The sequence below is a fragment of the Octopus sinensis genome, linkage group LG17 (assembly GCF_006345805.1).
Source record: "Octopus sinensis linkage group LG17, ASM634580v1, whole genome shotgun sequence".
In the NCBI taxonomy this organism is placed as follows: domain Eukaryota; kingdom Metazoa; phylum Mollusca; class Cephalopoda; order Octopoda; family Octopodidae; genus Octopus; species Octopus sinensis.
In genome coordinates this window covers 56296267-56313609 of record NC_043013.1, presented here as the reverse complement: position 1 = coordinate 56313609, position 17343 = coordinate 56296267, and positions in this window count along the sequence as shown.

The following is a 17343-nucleotide window of genomic DNA, read 5'->3' as shown; positions in this document are numbered from 1 at the left end:
GGATTTTATTCAGAATGATTTGGGTCTTCTATGTGGTCACTTGATTTGCTAGAAACAGCAGACAAATTTTCCTCAAATCACATCCCATCATTTTTCAGAAGAATATGCTGAATGACATGTACCATGAGTGTTCTATACACAGGAAACAGTTGAGATGGTCACAGATGGAATATCTTTGATCATTGGTTCACTTAATCATGGCTAACCTGACCATATACAACAACAATAACAACAACACTCTGTTGTACCCTGACTATATTTCATGTGAACATATTTCAGTTTTAGGCTTACAATAAAATTGTTCTTCATAAAAATGCTTTGCTGTTTTCTAACATTGGTTTCAATGATGGCATTAGTCTTGTGGCACTCATTATTCCTGTTGTGGGGAGGATCCTGTAGAATTGGCATTTTAGAAATACAGAAAAATACAGAATTGATGCATTTTAGGAATTCTTTTATATATATTTTTTTCAAAAGTGAGATAAAACAAATATATACACACATATGCATATAGGTGTCTGTGTATGAGTGTGTATATGCGTGTGGGCATGTTTGTGAGTCTGTGTGTGTGTATGTATGTATGTATGTTGTATGTGTATGTATATATACATATATATATATATTTATGTGTGTATGTATAGGTATATATATATATATATATGTGTGTGTATATACACACACATACACACACACACATATATGTATACATACATATATGTGTGTATATGTATATATACATACACACACACACACACACACACATATATATACACACACACATACATAGGAAAACAATAATAACAAAGAAACAAATGTAATTTGATTTTTCTTTAATTTTTGTCATAAATCTGAAATTAATTGAAAAGTTTTCTTCAGTGTCTAATTAATAAAGCAATAAAACTGAAGTTAATGCTTTCTTATCTCGACACCCAACCTTGCTTTAAAAACAAAAAATACACAAAAAATATGTAACTTGATATAATTTCAATATTTGCTACTCGAAATATTGTATTGACCATCAAAAGAAAAATAAATGTATTCTTTTAAATTTTTACATTTCATATTAATGAAATACAAAAGTTAATTCAAATAATTTCTTTGAAATTTTTGCTATTAAATGAATAACATTATAAAAAAAGAAATTTTAAATAATTTGTTTTCTGGTTGATTCTATCTGATGTTTTTTTTTCTTTTTTCATATAATTTATCTGTGAATATGATGAGAATGGTAAGATTTGCAAAATATGTGTGACATTAAAGAATTGTACAAGAAATTCTTTAAAATTCTTATGACCAAAAAAAAAGATAATAATAATAACAATAATAAAATTTGAAAAAAATTTTAAATCTAACAAATTATTTTAACATGAGTACTTGAGGTACCTGAGAGAAATTTCGATTTGTAATGGCCTACATTTTATATATATATATATATACTCCATATATATATATATATATATATATATACTCCATATATATATATATATACACTCCATATATATAATACACATACAAACATACATAGATACAGATATACATACATATATGCATACATACATGCATGCACACATAAATACATACATACATACATACATGCATACATACATACATGCATACATACATACATACATACATACATACATACATGCATACATACATACATACATTCATACATACATACATACATACATACATACATACATACATACATACATACATACATACACACACATACAGACATACGGACATACAGTCAGACATACAAACAGACAGACAGATTGATAGAATCCTTTGTTCATTTGATTATTTAGTGTCTGTTTGTCTCTGTTAGCATGACTCAGAAGGAATGGATTTTGGGGAAATATTTGTGAGGTAGATGCTCTTCTTGTCACCAATTGCACCTTGGTTTTCCTGGTAAAGAATTTTTATATTCTACAGATCTGTAAAAGTGCCAAGGCTCTGGTCATATTATCAAGAAAGAATTTTAAAACTAGCCCCACTTCATTTAGATTTGCCATGGAATTGCCACTATTCATGCTCATTCACAGACATACAACAAATACATTTACATGCACTACATATATATATATATATATATATATATATATATATATATATATATAGATAGATAGATAGATAGATAGATAGATAGATACATGTGTGTGTGTGTGTGTGCATAAATGTTTGTGTGAAGAGCCAGTGCTTATCCTATGGAAATGCCAGTGTCTCTCCATGGAATTCTGATGTTCTGCCCAAACATCTGATCAATATCTTCAAGCCAAAATGGTCTAAAAGAGAACCGATATCCCTTAGAAATATCTGCAACAGACCACTGAAGGTGCTGAAATGGCAGAATTCTTGAAATATTATTGTCATGTAGTTCCAGCATTCTGCACTCTGAGTTCTAATTCCACTGTGGCCAATTTTCCTTTTCAAGGTCAATAACGAAATATCTGTCCTGAGTGAATGATTGATGGGATTAGGAACTGGAATACCTGGTAGTGTTAGGTCTACTTCTTTGAATTTTGTGTTTCAGGTGGTTTAATCTATCACATTGATTAACACCAACCCCTGGTCCTCTTTGGGTGACTGACTTTATTTAATTCATTCTACTTGAAATATTCTGGTCACACATTCATAAACACTGCCTCTCTCCTCACGATTAAATTATCAAAACTGTGAAAGAAGTATTATTAAACTCATTCGATTGACCACTTTCTTTTGGTCAAGATACTTTTGTTGAAAAGTTGACAAAATTTGTCTCAGTATATTAACTGATAGCCATGTAAGAGACTTTAGAGAGAGAAGAAAACAAATTAAAGACCAGAATATTTATTAAACGTCATAAACCAGATTATTTTCCTGGACACAAATTAAATCTTGCAGAGAAAGAATAAAGATTATGGTAAACCTCTACAGTATGTAACTGGAACTTTGATATCAGAATAATGTAAGTCAAACTCAGAGTTGTGGCACAATATACTAATTTCTCCATTTGTCTTGCATGTTACCATTCTAGCAAATTCCAGTTTCCAGGAACCCAAAATATTGATTTTCTGCTGAAGGCACGAAGATATCGTATGAAGAGTAGAAAGAATGCAATGACTGCTGTATATAAAACTGCTGGGAGAAATGTCAGAAAGTATTTCTGTCCAACACTCTAACAACTCTGCCAGTTTGCCACTTCGTAATAATAATAGCAACAACAATGATAATAAAAAAAAATAGGAAAATAAAAAATAGTAAAGTACCAGGACCGAGCTATTGAATTACAGAGATTAGGGAAAGTGTGGGTAAAATGTATGGCAGTAGTTATAAGTGCATTGGTAACAATCCCTAAAGATTTGGACATATGGATAGAGGAAATAGGTATAAAACCAAGTTTAGTACAGCTGCCGAAAACCATGTTATTAGGGAGAGCTAGGATACTTGGGAGGGTTTTTGGTATCTAAGGTTACTTGTTGTTGCCCATTGTTACGATTTTTTCTTTTGCAACAGTCTAATCTGTTGTGTGTATATGAATATACTATAATAATAATAATAATAATAATAATAATAATAATAATGGTATCAAAGTTTGGCACAAGGCCAGCAAGTTCAGGGAAGGGGACAAGTTGATAACATCGACTCCAACTGGTATTTATTTTATTGACATCGCACCCCTAAAAAAAGGCTAAAAGGCAGAGTTGATCTTGGTGGAATTTGAACTCAGAACGTAAAAATGGATAAAATACCACTAAGCATTTTGCCCAGCATACTAATGGCTCTGCCAGCTTGTCACATTGGTAGTAGTAATGATAATAATAAAGATAATAACAATAATAATAATAATCCTTTGTACTATAGATACAAGGCCTGAAATTTTGTGGGGAGGAGAGGAGTTGATTACATCGACCCCAGTGTGCAACTGGTAGTTATTTTATCAACCCCATAAGATGTAAGGCAAAGCTAACCTCAGTGGAGTTTGAACTCTGAATGTTAGGATGGATGAAATACTGCTAAGCATTTTGCTCATTGTGCTAACGATTCTGCCAGCTTGCCACCTTAATGATAATAATAATAATAATAATCCTTTCTACTATAGGCACAAGGACCAACATTTTAGGGGAGGGGAGGGGTGCCTGTCGATTAGATCAATCCCAGTGTGCAACTGGTACTTAATTTATCAACTCCAAAAAGATGAAAGGCAAAGTCGACCTCAGCAAATTTTGAACTCAGAATGGCGCGATGGGCTAAATGCCATAAAGCATTTCATCTAGCATGCTGATGATTCTGCCAGCTCGCTGCCCCAATGATAATAATAACAATAATAATAATAATAATAGTAATAATAATAATGAAAATAATAATAACAATAATAATAATAATGAAAATAATAAAAATAATAATAATAATAATAATAATAACAATAATAATAATAATAATAATAACAATAATAATAATAATAATAATAATAATGAAAATAATAATAATAATAATAATAATAATAATAATAACAATAATAATAATAATAATAATAACAATAATAATAATAATAATAATAATAATGAAAATAATAATAATAATAATAATAATGAAAATAATAATAATAATAATAATAATAATAACAATAATAATAATAATAATAATAATAATAATAATAAGAGCACTCAGAGAGAGCGTAAACCTCTGCCAAGGCAACACCAACGTCCTCTCAATGATTATCCAGAGATGATTCTTAAAATGAGAACATCTGAAATAAACTTGACTTCTCTCAAAAACGAAAATACTAAAAACGAACCTGACAGCTCTCAGAAATTAAGTAAAAAAAAAAACGGAACAATAATCCAGAATCCTTGTCCAGTACCTGATCGATCCCAATGGTAGTCATGGAATGACCAATGGGTGTGCGGGATGTGTTTGTAATGCTGTGTGTGTGCTGTCTGCAGTAGGAACAGGGGTAGTTTTCTCTATGAAGGCCTTTTTTAGTCTATCCACTGATATAATGTCCTTACGACCATTAAGCTCTATAGTGAAAACTTTATCCATGCATGAAAGAAAACGGAAAGGACCTGCATACAGTGCTATTAACAGAGGTTTAACAATATCGTTGCACACAAAAACGCGAGCCCAAGTAAAGCTTCCTTCAAGGCAGAGCTAGAAATGCAATTGGCAAGTAGGTCAGAGGTTTTAAACAGGAGCGATATATTCAAAATTGGTAAGACTAAAAATTGTCGAAGATAAATTAAATTTACTATTGTTACTGAATATGTTAGTGTTATTTAATTTCTGAACGGTTTTGCTGCCGTTTGTTTATGTGGTTTGATTTCTTTATCCATAACACACGTGGAAGCCATGGGCATGATTTCAAGGAAGATAATCAGAGAAAGACTTGAAAGTGAACGTAAGATCATAATACTTCATGTAAAGTAAATATAACAAATAATCCAGAATCCTTGTCCGGTACTGGATCGATCACACAATGTAATCAGCTCATGCCAGTCACGAGGTCATACATCCCTGAAAGTTTCATCCGAATCCATCCAGCAGTTCTTGAGATATCTTGTCCACAGACAAACAAACATACCTGTCTTCGCTAAGGCAGAGATAACAAGAGCGTTCAGAGAGCTCAAACCTCTGCCAAGGCAACACCAACGTCCTTTCAATGATTAGCTGGAGGTGATTTTTAAAATGAGAATATCTGAAATAAACTCAACTGCTCTCACAAACGAGAATACTGAAAATGAACCTGACTGCTCTCAAAAATTAAGTAAAAAATAATCCAGAATCCTTGTCTGGTACTGGATCAATCCCAAAATCTAATCAGTTTGTGCTAGCCACGAGGCCAAACATCTCTGAAAGTTTCATTCGAATCCATCCAGCAGTTCTTGAGATATTTTGTCCATGGACAAGCAAACAAACTCGACTGGAAACAATACCTCCATCTTCGCTAAGGCAGAGGTAATGATAATAATTCCTTCTATTATTGAGGAACAAGGCCCGAAATTTTGGGGGAAGGGATACATCGATTACATTGATCACAGCACCCAACTGATTCTTATTTTATCAACTGTGAAAGGATGAAAGGCAAAGTCGACTTTGGCAGAATTTAAACACTGAACATAGTGACAGGCAAAATACTGCTAAGCATTTTACCCAGCATGCTAGCAATTCTGCCTGCTCACCACCTTGATAATAATAATAATAATAATGATAATAATAATAATAATAATAATAATAATAATAATAATAATAATAATGATGATTTTCTTATGGTTTCTTAAACATTCTCTAGAACAACACTATATACAAAACCAAATATATGGCACCCTAGGCATAACACCAACATGAACTTCCAACTTGTTGTCTCTTGAGGTCTCTGGGTGAGACTTGGAGCCAACTTGTACAAATTCAAAGCAAAAGTCAAACATAAAGTAATAATAATAATAATAATAATAACCAACATACACCAGAAAAGGTAATGGAGGATAAGGCAAAAATCCTCTGGGACCTTGACTTCCAGATCGACAAGGTATTAGAGCACCAAAGGCCAGATATAATAACCTTTAGGAGGGACAAACAAGAGTGCCTAATAATCGATGAGGAAGTGCCAGGAGATCAATATATTATCATGAAAGAAAGTGAAAAGACTGATAAATATGGAGACCTGAGAATTGAGATTGCAAAGATGAGGCAGCTACGAGAGTCAAGCATAAAGGTTGACTCTATTGTCATCGGAGCATTGATGAGAAACATCTGGGCACATTAGAAATACCCTACAATTGGCAGAAATTGGCTCTACTCGGAACTGCAAGCATACTGTGTGAAGGATTTTGTGTTTGAGGTCCTTGTTGGGACTTCACTCCCGATACACACAATATTTTCCATCAACATCATGATATCAGATACTGTGCAGTGTCTTCAATAATGATAATAATAATAATAATAATAATAATAATAATAATAATAATGATAATGATAAATAAAAATGAAGTATAGTAGTGCCCCACCCAGCTCCTTGTTCATATTACATCGTTGCCAATAGATTAAGTAATTTAGGATTGTTTAAACAATGAGAATGATTGAATCTCACATTGATTATTAGCAATTCTACTGCAATATGATAATGTTATCTCCCTGTAGTTGTAATTATTGTTGTTGTTGTTGTGATGGTGGTGGTGCTAATTGTTGTTACTGCTGCTGCTGCTGTTGTTGTTTTAATTTGTTCATCTTTTGCAAATATCTTCTCTTGTTTGCTTGGTTTTCTTTCAACCAGTTGTGAAGTTCCCACAGAAATACCCACAGATGATGCTCTCCTTCTCTCTCTCTCTCTCTTTCTCTCTCTCTTTCTCTACCTCTCTCTATATGTGTGTATGTGTGTATGTTGAATCTATTCTTAAATAACATACACACCCACATATATAGACATACATATATACAGACTTATATGCATATATATATAAGCACACACACATACATATATATACACATATACATATAAGTATATATGTATGTATATCTTCCTGATTTTGTTGCTTGATGTTATCAAATGAGATAAAAGTCTAAAAGATACAACATGAAACCAGATTCAGTAGATACTGCAAAGAAATCATATTAGCAGCAGAAAAAAATTAGTTTTCCAGGAGGAAAAAAATGTTTCTAAAAAATATAAATATAAAAATATTTTTGTCTTTTTGTTTCTCTTTCTTTTAGCTTTTTTTGAGCTAATTTCATTTTTTTTTTCTTTATTCTATTTGTGCAAACTTATAAAGCAAATCTTCATTTGTTCAACGCACATGCAAAAACCTGTTCAACATATATGAAGATATGTGTGTGTGCATGTGTGTGTGCATGTGTGTGTGCATGCATGTGTGTATATATATATATGCATCTGTGTGTGTGTATATGTACATACACACGTGCTAAAATGCCTATATATATAAAATAATTAGTCATACGTATATATACATACATTGGCACATGCATAGGGACACATTTTCATGCATACACATGCACATATAAATGCATAGAGGCATACATGCATGCTTAAGTACATATATACATACATACACATATGTATACATACGTACACGTACACACACACAGGTGGATACATGCATGCATGCTTAAATGCGTACATGTAGATGTACACGCAATTTACATACATTATCTGATGTACACAAGCAGATACATCAAAATGCAAAGAAAAGACACAATATTTAAAAAAAAACAGACAAAATCCTTAAAACACACAGATATAAATGTATGCACAAGTGTATAACCTGCATGGTATACTTGTACTTCTGCAAAAGCACATTCGCACAGACTCACTTTCTATGAATATTTTGACACAAATATACACACATATTTATGAGACTCTTCAAATATGTCACTATTTATCTACATTATCATATATATATATTTATATATATATATATATATATATATATATATATATATATATATATATATACATACATATATATATATATACACGCATACATAAACACACATATATAAATGTGTGTGCGTGTGTGTATGAATATACACAAACACATGCATATATATATATATATATATATATATATATATACACGCATACATAAACACACATATATAAATGTGTGTGCGTGTGTGTATGAATATACACAAACACATGCATATATATATATATATATATATATATATATAACACATGCACACATAGAGGCATTTTTGTGGCCTAGACATATTTCTGTACAAATTTAGAAATTCCCCATATACACGCACACAATAACTGGCCAATCATTTCTGCACAAACACACACACACACAGAGTAGCAGATACAACACACAGCACACACATCACATCTCTCTCTCTCTCTCTCACACAGACAGCTTATCAAACACAAAACCACAATCTCTCTCACTCACACTCCCGTGTTGCACCAAATCACATACTTTATTCTTTATCCAGTTTTTTTCTCTCTGTTTGTTTCCTGGTCTTCCTATCAGATATATTTTCTTTAATTAACACTTTATTCCCAGACTTGTTTTCCAAGTCTGTCACCTAATACATTTTCTTTTATTAATCTAAACTCTCTCACCCTCTACTTTCACTTATATATCTAACAACCTTTCACATACTTAAATATCATGTCGTTCCTAACCATTTCTGGTGGCTTTAAAATTGTTCCTGCCATTCTCCAGCGTTAAGTCTGTTTATCAAATGTTCGAAGATTCAGTACATGTCACTTGGTTATTTAGAATTAAATAACAAGTATTTCTCATAGATACAGCTTCCCATCTCTTCTGCTGTATTCACATACATCTTTCTTGTTATGCAACTGTAACAGAGAAAGAGAGATAGTACGGAAAAGAAAGAAATGTAGAGAGATATATCTCTATGTTGTTTGTAAGAAAAGCAATTTTGTTAATAAACCTGTTGAGAGCCATAGTCACCTAGGACCACAGGATTAAGTAAAACCAGGCACCCAGTCTTCTTAATATTACAAAGGATAAATGTTAAGGAATATTCTAAACATTTCTTTTATCTTTTATCTTTTGCTTGTTTCAGTCATTAGACTGTGGCCATGCTGGGGCACCACTGGGGAATTTTAGTGGAACAAATCAACCCCAAAATTTATTTTTATTTTAAAATCCAGTACTTATTTTATTGTTCTCTTTTTCTGAACCACTAAGTTACAGGGGCATAAATACAGAAATACCAGTTGTGAAGCAGTGGTGGGAGTCAAACACAGACACAAAGACACACATACATAGATATATACAATGGGCTTCTTTCAGTTTCCATCTACCAAATGTACTCACAAATTTTTGGTCAGCATGAGGTTATTGTAGAAGACACTTGCCCAAGCCAAGGTGCTACAGAGTGGGACTGAACCCAGAACCATGTGGCTGGGGAACCAATTTCTTACCTCACAACCATGCCTGCACTTTATATACACACACAAACCATCAGCAACAGCATCATTTAACATCTGTGTCCATACTGGATGTATATATATCTACGAATTAAATAATATAATATAAATATGTGTGTGTATACACCTATGTACTTAAAAACATGCAGACACACATATTCATTAGTTTGTGTATGTGAATGAATGCAGGGCTTCTTAAAATGTGACCAGAACAATGCATACATTTTGAGTTCAATGTCCTCTTCCTCACTGCTTTAACCAATTAAACCAAATTTAATTATTACACATCTGTGATTAAGAAAGTCTCCCAATGACTAAAATGGTACTTCCTACATTTTATTTGCTTCCTTTTTGGGAAATTCTTCCCATCTAATCAAGCAGAAGAAACTCTTTGCATCATATAACCACTGAAGTGGATTCTTGGAGACTTAATGTAGTGATGCTAGGAACTGCAGCAATTAGAGTTACTGCTTTAATAAAGAGATCATCATTACATAAATAATTACTTCTGGTTAAAAAGAGGCTGATGGGGGTGGGGAGACATTATTAATTAAAGAATAATATAATGGTATGTGAGTGTGATTTCTTGCAGTTAAACCTTTAATAATATTTTCTAATTTTAGTGCAAAGTCAGCACATTTGTGGGGTGAGGGATTAGTCTTTTACAATGACCCCAGTATTTGACTGGTACTATATTTTCAAGAGCACAGATGGAGGAAAGGTAAAGCTGACCTCAGCAGGATTTGAACTCGGTGTGTAAAGAACTGGAAAAACGTTGCAATACATTTTGTTTAACTTCCTAATGGTTTTGCTAGTTTGCAGTCTTAATTTTTGTAATAATAATTCGGTCTCTCTTTCTCTTTTCTCTTTTACTTGTTTCAGTCATTTGACTGTGGCCATGCTGGAGCACTGCCTTAGTCTATCATTATATAGCTAATTATTTATGGAAAAAAGCAGGTAGGGTGGGGGGAGAGAATTAATTAAATATTGAGTACAGTGGTGAGTGCGATTTTAGGCAACATGGTGACAGATGTGGATATTTCGTTTCCTTTCCATTCTGCCTCCTCAGTGAAACACAATTACTTTAAACTAGTGGACAAGTGCAAAGGCTTTTGTAAAGGAAAATACAGTGGGACTATTACTTGGGGGCAGCTTGCCGTATGATATTCAAATGGTAAAGTGAGAACTAATGTGATGGAGTAAACCAAGTAATTTCATTACAGCCTCACTGATAGGAACAATAACTCTAAAAACGCATGATTATTATAAAAGGAAAACAGGCAGAGAGGACAACCCTGGAGTTTTAATTAATTAAAATTAATCAGTTTTATTCCCCAATGCATTTGATATCTAATTAATTTAATTAATTAACATTTGGAAGTTGTCTTCTTTACCTTTTTATGATCAAAATTTGTCATTTAAGTAATTTGGCTCTAATTACCAAAGGTGTAAATTTAATTTAGATTTATTTGCATACTGCATTAAATATACTAGCATCTACATTACTGTTAAGTTTCCATACAGCAGGAGTCCCTGAGTATTGTTTCCCTGGTCATTCTTTACATCATCTGACCTATTGTACTGTAATATACAACATGACAGTTTGAAGTACAAGAAACATTCATCACTCTAACTGATCTTTATCAAGGGCTAATTGTCATTAGATATTTACTTTGGTTTCAGGGCAGAGGTCACCAACGAAGCAAGAATTAGAATAATTAAGACAATGTTTTCTAAACTCTCCACATTATTCTAGTGATTCTTCTATCAATAGAAGCAATTCTTTTGAAGCCTAGAATTACAATCTTTTTGAAGTAAGAGATTATTGATGTGCCGTCTCTTAAGGGACTATCAATATATTTGTTCTGATAAATTGAATTCTTTTCACAAACAAAATATTGTAAAGAATGAATTATGCTCCAAGATAGCAATTTTATCTTCTTCAAAGTGTAAATATTAAAATTTATTTTATATTAACTTGACTCAATTCTTTTTATCAGTAGAAGGTTTTATACATGAGTGTTCTTAATTATGGAATTTCCAAACAAATAGCAAACTTTGGCAAATTCAGTCACTCAGAAAGTCTGTCAGGGCATCAGTTCAAATATTGGTGAAGACTTGAAATACATCAACAATCTTTGGACACACAATTCCAAACCAATATCGATAGGCACCATATGGAAACAGTCAGAAGAATCTGCTCTGCTGCACAGGTTTCTATCAAGGTTTTTGATTGATATATCAAAAGCCAGGATTTCTTCCTCTACTCGTGGAAGTTCTACAAATTACCCCTAAGCAGGACCCTTTCTTCTCTGACTAAATCACAAAACCTTGTTTTGGATGCAGAGTTGCTCTCAAGTGTAATATTATCATAAAATGCTGTGCTAACCTCAAGTACAACATCACCCTCAAGCGATTTACATGTTAGCCTGAAGTGTAATGTTACCCTCAGGTGTAATCTTAGCCTCAGGTGCAATGTTACCTTATGTAGGTGTTGTTGATGCTGTTGCTGTGAGGACTGGTTGAGTTGATAACTGCAGATGTGTCTCTTAGGTTTCATAGAAGAAATGACTGCAGGCATTTAACAGAAGAACAAACTGTATTTGTCTTTTACAGCTAACAAGAAAAATTATTACATACTGGGAAGGAGATACCGCTTGGGGATTATGGCAAGCTATTGGTAAGGCAACATGCAGCTTTCCTAACATAACTGGGAACAATTTTTGTGCTATTTTTGTGGTGATGAAGGTTCTTGTCATTTTCTGCACCATCTGTCTTTGTCACCTTTTTCACTCTTCTGGCTAACAAAAATGAGCACGAAATGGTTTTTATAGGAGAATGGAAGTCCAATTCTAGAATGTTCAATAAAACCTGGCAGGTTAATAAACCAATCACATGAAACTAGGGTGGTTTGTTCATGATGTCTGACTTCATATCCAAGGATTCAAAATTGAATCTCTGCAACAACCTCATGTGCAATGTTACCCTCAAGTGTAATGGTACCCTCATGAGTAATGGTGCCCTCATGTGCAACATTAAACTCAGGGGCAGTGTTATCCTCAAATGCAGTGCCAGGTTCCAATATTTACAAGAATCAGACAAATTTGAAGACAGATACTCACTCTCTCCCCCCTCTCTCTGACTCTCTCTCACTTTCTCTCCCTGCCCCTCTCTCAAAGAATGGGTGTTCAAACTGAGAAATATTTTAAAAATATTGGAAATAAATTCTTCAACACTAGTTTTGAATTAACAAATGGCAAAGAAAGAAATATTTTAATATTCTTGTGTCTCAGTCCCTTAAAACTTGTTTTATTCTTTTAGCACCTGTCACTGCATTGGTTCTAATGGTAGCAGAGACTTAAAATATATCAACATTAATGGGACAAACCATTCTCAAAACAATACCAAATACATTAATGTACGCCACCACACACATCCGACCATAACTGAATGTATATAAATGTATGTGTGTGTGTGTATTATGTGTGTGAGTGTGTGTGTGTGTGTGTGTATATATATATATATATATATATGTACACATACATATGCATGGAGGGTTATTAGACCAAAACGAGGGTAAAATAGCTAATGCTGGAGAAATATTTTCGTTGACAAGAGAAAAGATAGAAGAGAAAGGTACTATACGTCCAGTCTTGAAAGAAAAGAAAGATAATCACATGAGGAAAAGAAAGATGGACGATAGTCACCTGTGAGCAATGAGAGAGAGAGAGAGAGAGAAAAGGAAAAAGAGCGGGAGAGAGAGGGACAGATAAAAAAACGGTGAAGGGGAGGGAAAATGGGAATTACACACATGTACATATACATGTGTATGTGTGTGTGTCTGTGTTTATCCCACCACCACCACCACCATTTGATCACCATTGCTGGTTTGTTTATGTCCCTGCAACTTGGCAGTTTGGCAAATGAGACTGATAGATTAACTACCCAAATAAGTATGCTGGGGGTTGATGTGCTTGACTAAGGCATTTAAGCATGCGCCCCAGCGTGACTGCAGTCCAGTGACCGAAACAAGTAAAAGATAAAAGATGTAAAATGTATATGTGTATCTGTGTGTGTCTGTGTGAGTGTGTGTATGTGTGTGTTGTGCATGTATATCTATATGTATGTAAATATCTTCCCCAATAAAGTAGTCGGTGAACTGTGTATCATCTTCAGAAAGGTTTCTTCTAAAACTTAAGCAACTAGACTCACATCACCATCATCATCATCGTCATCATCATCGTCGTCATTATTATTACCGTTGCTCCCATCATCATCATCATTATTATTACCATTGCTGCCATCATCATCATCATCATCATCATCACCATCAGCAGCAGCAGCAGCAGAAGTAGCAATTTAGCACCCATCAGAAAGATCTTACACCAAAGCTTTTCTCCGTGCCTCTTCTCCGTTCTATTGTTATTTCATCTGCAAAGTCCAATGTTTTCTGATCTATTTCTACTTCACAAATTCTTTCTCGCTCTAAACTCTGCCACCAATTCCCTGCAGTTTTTCATTCTGCTTTTTCATTATGCATTCACATTAAATGATATTTCTTTCATGGAATCACATACATTTTCTCTCCTCTTATTTCTCTAATGCACTCAAAGGAGAATTTCATAGACAATTTAGCATATTTACTTATTGATTCCAGAAGAGATTGTTCTTCATCTCACATGGAAAACAAATTCCTTGCAACTTCTATATTTACATTTCAAGAATTCCATAAATTTTTACCACTATTATTATTACTTTTTTTCTTTTCTTTATTTTTCCTTTTTTTTTTGTAGAATTATTCATAAGCTTATAAGCATGAATACAACATCCTTTTACACACACACTCACAGATATATACTGATATATACATGCATACATATATATATATATATATATATATATATATATATGTGTGTGTGTGTGTGTGTGTATATATGTATATATATATATATATATATATATATATAAACACATAATTATATATTAATCACACATATATGTATATACACATATGTGTGTATACATACCTAACGATATTATATATATATATATATATATATATATATATATATATATATATATATATATATATACATAAATATGTATATGTATGTACGTATGTGTGTGTGTGTATGTGTGATTCTTTGAGAAAGGTAGTTTGGTAATCAAGCTAGCACTAATGCATACAGAAATAAAGAAACATCTGCTGAAACTGCATTCTGTTCTGATATTCTTCAACAAAAGAACATTCCTTTATTCTTTGCCAACTTAAGGTATGTTACCATTGAAAGAGAGAAAAATTTGTATTTTCATGGCCTCAGGATAAATAAATAACATTATCTAATTAGATTTAACAGAAAGAAAAGCATTTTATCTATGAAATATGGTTGTGTAATGTTAGGAACGAAAATAACCAGCAGAATGCATTGTGTGAGTTATAGGGTGCCGTATTTATTAAGTCGACTGGTATAGAATTAATGTGTTAATGTTGTTATGTTTGTGGAATTATTTATACAAAGCTTTACAGTTTCGAAAATATTGCTTCCTTCACTGCTTTGTTGGTTAACGTCTGGTTTTCCATACACGTATGGCTTGGCCAGGAAATGATTGTGAGGCAAAGGTTTAATGGCTACAAGATATTTCTGGTTGTCAGGACTCACCTGTTTCTCACATAATGCACTTTCACTCACACACACACACACACACACACACATAAACAAACACACGGACACATGTACAAACATATATGAACATAGCTATCTATCCTACTTTCTTTCTATCTGTCTAATTCTTTCTCTCTCACCCGTGCCGGTGACACGTTAAAAGCACTGTCCGAACATGGCAGATGCCAGCGCCGCCCGACTGGCGTCCGTGTCGGTGACACGTAAAAGCACCAACTGATCGTGGCCATTTGCCAGCCTCCTGTGGCCACTGTGCCGGTGGCGAGTAAAAAGCACCCACTACACTCACGGAGTGGTTGGCGTTAGGAAGGGCATCCTGCTGTAGAAACACTGCCAAATCAGACAGGTGCCTGGTGCAGCCTCCTGGCTTCCCAGAACCCCGGTTGAACCGTCCAACCTATGCTAGCATGGAAAACGGACGTTAAACGATGATGATGATGATGATATATATATATATATATATGTGTGTGTGTGTGTGTGTGTGTGTGTGTGTGTGTAAAACACATATATACACAAGCATATCTCAACTTAAGTCATTTTTGATTAAACATCAGTTTAAAAAAATAATATATGGAAAAATAAAAATCAAGTCAAGTCATTTTACTCGACTTTACGTCTGTCCACCATAAATTTGGAAACGTAATATCTCAAGAAAATCGTAAAAAACATATAAAATCATGTAGCTGTACAATAAATACGAATAAAACATGTAAAATCATATGAAAATACACATAGTAAATGTTAAGATACATGCCATAAAGTAGTGAAGCTTAGTGAAAGAAATCATGAACTCAGCTGTGTTGTCTTATTTATCAGTCTTTCAGAGCTCATCATATTGCACTGCAGTTCCAATATCTACCGTTAGGCATCGTCATCACTCGTGATTCCCACGATTGCTTTGAATTCAGATTTGTTTAAATCTGTTTATCGACTACTTTCTCATTCATTTGTGACTTTATTTTTTAACCCCATGGCGTAAAACGATATAATGCTGGAAGATAAACTGGCTAAAACGCCATGTAAAAGGTGAAAAATGCACAATCTTTTGGGATGAGACGAACAACTGTATTGACGATTGTATAAGGACCAGGTTTTAGCACATTTCACATATGAAACCCTAGGGATGAAGGACACTGTCATCATCATCATCATCATCATTTAACGTCCGCTTTCCATGCTAGCATGGGTTTGACGATTTGGGCTGAGGGCCGGCGAACCAGATGGTTGCACCAGGCTTCAATCTGGCATTCTGTAAAATAGTTAGTGTTAGGAAGCGCATCCTGCAGCAGAAACCTGTCCAGAACTGAGACATTAGAGTGAGCCATGATTCTTCTGCTGTTGCGATTGTGTCAAACCAGAAAACCCAACCAACGCCAATATGGAGAGTCCCAAGCACAGACATAAAATGAGGATAAGAATAGAAAAGAATAGAAAGAATATAAAAGAATAGAAAAGAATAGAACAGAATATATTAGTGTCAACACAGAACGGTCATTAGAATTTTATGTTAGTTAATAATTTGCCACGAAGAAGGCCACCTCTTCAGGAGGGGAAAACTGTTGCTCCAACAACCCTTCTATTGTTATTGTTTTTTTAACAGATGAAGTGATTGTGGAGAGAAATCTATCGTTGATGTGTGTGTGATTCTATACATGTGCAGCATCATTAAGTGACAAAAAAATGAGGGCCTCCATTAAGGCTAACACTATCAATCACACCAATATATTTAGCCAATGGTCAGTACCTAATCTCTAGCCTACC